This window comes from Galendromus occidentalis, unplaced genomic scaffold (assembly GCF_000255335.2).
Source record: "Galendromus occidentalis unplaced genomic scaffold, Mocc_1.1 scf7180000077088, whole genome shotgun sequence".
Taxonomy (NCBI): domain Eukaryota; kingdom Metazoa; phylum Arthropoda; class Arachnida; order Mesostigmata; family Phytoseiidae; genus Galendromus; species Galendromus occidentalis.
Genome location: NW_003805076.1, coordinates 1 through 3,155, shown reverse-complemented (window position 1 = coordinate 3,155; position 3,155 = coordinate 1). Strand labels below are relative to the sequence as shown.

Sequence of the window (3,155 nt, the reverse complement as noted above, 5' to 3'; positions counted from 1 at the left end):
GCGAGCAGCATCAGGAAGCTGAATAAACTCTGAGGATATCGGTCTCATCGCGGCATAAGATAGCGATGTGAATCTATTATTATTTTAAGGAAAGATGGGGTGGAGAATGCCAAGGGAGCCTTTCTGAAGTGAAGGCACCACCGGCCCAACGGAGGTATGAGACCGTTCGAAGTTATTGCCTTCAGGATTGCGTCGGGAATAAGAGCTCGATTAGCATTGCTTTCGGAACACGATCTATTCGGCGATGCGAGTGTAGGAGCATCGGACCGGTGAGGGATGATGTTTATTGAACGACATGAGGGATTTCAACTCATGAAAACGTTTTGATAGACGACATTGAGCACTGCATCGCGATCGGAACTGACTTTGATGTCATTGGGAGAAGGGACTCGAGACAACGCCACGTAGAGTTTGCCATGGCCAAAGGTTCCGTGGGCAAGTACAGGCCGACCGTGGAGAAAGTCTGGCCTTGGCTTTTGTTGACGGTCATTGCAAAAGCTAGTCGAACTGGGAACTGCCGACGCTTCAACCGAAAAGGGAAGGTGGCGTCGCAATAGTTGTCTATTCGAGGGATTATTGCAAGTTGACCCTTTCTTTCACCATTGACGAAGACACACTTGAGGACGAAGTCACCGATCTCAACGATTTTGAGCCTTGTTCCGTTGCAGAGTCCGTTTGAAACATCGAGATTCCGAAGCAACATAATGATGGCTCCAGTGGCCAAATGTAAATCGTGAGGGGGTAGACCGGAGGCTGTCAAACTATTTAAGTATTCAATCGGGTAGTAGTTTGATGATGAGGATTCGTCCTCACAAACTTCATCGATGCTTCTGAAGTGTCGTTCTCTGGTGGCACCTCCGACGAAAAAACGCTTCATGATTTTTCTATTCAGAACTTCTACGTCAGTATTCTTGAGAGTCAAGATAGCCATGTCCGGTAGTCGTAGAAGGGTTTGCGGACTTATTGTCTCCCCATATATCTCATCCACAATGTCGTTGTCGGAGTGGATATCATGCGGAAGGAGGGTTCTGCCTTCGGAGTCGTTCGAAGTTCCTCCACCGACTTGGAGCAGGAAGTTGTGCCAAGATTCCCCGCTGTTCCGCGCGCGGATATTCTCGATTAATGCGAGTTTTGAAAAATTCGACCATAATGCGGATCGAGTCACGCATGTGTCGAGAACTTCAGCTTCGCTGCCCCTCTCGACGATCGGGAGCGTTTGACGGAAATCGCCACCCACAACGACTGTGACTCCACCGAATGGCTCATCACATTGACGGATGTCTTTGAGCAATGCATCTACAGCTTCGAAGGCCGCTTTCGGAACCATGGATATCTCGTCCCATATCAAGAAATCCATGGTATATAGGAGCCTCGCTTCTTTGTGCTGGCGCGTTAGCGTCGAACTGCGATTGTTGTCTCTTATGTTCAGTTTGAATACAGAATTGACGGTGCGGCCATTGGGGAGAAGATTCGCAGCAATGCCTGTCCAAGCTGTACACTGTACATTTTTTTGTTCGCCTGTGAGGATATTGTAGAGAGCCTTGTAAAGAAAAGTCTTGCCGGATCCGCCGGGTCCATCCAGAAAAAAACAGGAGCTTCTAGCGGCCCGTACAGCCTCCAGAATTCTGTCCGCAGCATGCTTTTGATCAGTGTTCATCTTGGAGTACATGGCGTATCCTCGAGAGATATAGCTGTCGAAGTTTGGGGACTCTGGCTCTGGGAGACTGAGTGTATCCGAGGGGGCTGTCACGAGGGTCTCAAGATCTACGGCCAAAGTCTTCAATTTGTCTGCAACGGCATTGTAAGCCATTGCCGTGGCTATCTCGATCGGGTAGCCTCGTTTCGTGTAATCTTCGGCCATGAGGGGCGCGAAATCATTCCACAGGGCTTGGGCATCAAGGACCTCGCAGAAGCCGATCAAACATGCGAAGAAGCTCCGAAGGGCATTTGGCGTTTGGAAGGAAGCTGCTTCAGCTAAACTGTTTCTAAAATAAGTATCATCCTGCATGAGCCCGGCAGCTTTGGCAGCTTCACAGAACGTGTTGCAGAGCGTGCCATTGATCGTGCGCAAATCTTGGAAAGAAGTGGGTCCCTGAGTATTCAGCAGTAGCATGCGCATAGCGTAGCGTTCCGTATCTTTGGGAGAGACGGTGTACATGCGGCCGATGATTCCTTTCGATACACGTTTCCGAGGACTCCAGCCGTTTTGTGCATTGAAAACATAATGAGGGGGCATTTCGTAATAATGGAGGCTCTCTGTCGCGTCTGCGGGATCGACAGAACTTCGCTCCTTCGCAAGCTTCTCGTTTAGGGCGAAAAACCCTGTAAGCGTGGTGTACCTGGAGGCGGCGTCGATCAAGGCTCGTTCTTGGCCGTGTTCCGTGAATGTCACGATCTGTTGTTCGGGTAAGTGCACGGATAACCTGACAATAGTATGGGATTTTTCTTGGAGGTCATAGCCGTAAATTCGATGTAGAGCAGGTGCACAGACGTAGCGTGCGTTTAGATGTTGAACGATCTCGTCGGAGGATTCTTCGGAAGTTATATCTACGCTGGCGCGGTCCGTGCCCTTGTAGACATATTTATAGAGATACCGGACGGATGAGATCATTCCACAAATTTCGACGTTGATGTGGCACTGATATTTCTGCAAAAGAAATGGATTGTAGGGGACAACCCAATTGTCTGAATAGGAAGTGTTTCCGACTTCGGCAAGGAATTTGCACCTCCTGCGGATAACCATCGCATGATACTCTTGTATCACTCCGGAACTCTTTGGGGAATTTCCTTACGTGCATTTCCCGTCTTTCATACAGGGAGCGCGCGCGTTGTTTGGGCCGCAATTTCTATGGATCATGAATTTCTTCACTGTTTCGTGTAGAAGCGGTTCCGTGAGTGGGTCGGGGATTTCCGCAGTGCACACAGCGTTAACTTCATCCGGAGTCCGAGGTTTGTGGTTATCCGAGAGGATCAGAAGAGCATGGCAATGCGGCAGGCCCCTTTTTTGAAACTCTACGACCCTCACGTGAGCGCGAATTCTACCAAAAACCTGGTTGTGGAGTAGATCATTGAAAATGGCATCTAACTTGAGCTTGAAAACTCTAGTCACCAAATCGGGCCTATCGCTGGCGGTCTGACCCGGGTACAGATTTTCT

At 49.4% G+C, this 3,155-nt stretch overlaps 1 pseudogene; it reads right to left on the bottom strand.

Annotated features, from left to right (window-relative positions):
* Positions 1–305: 305 nt before the first annotated feature.
* Positions 306–3,151, bottom strand: LOC100903258 (uncharacterized; annotated as a pseudogene).
* Between the last annotated feature and the right edge of the window lie 4 nt (positions 3,152–3,155).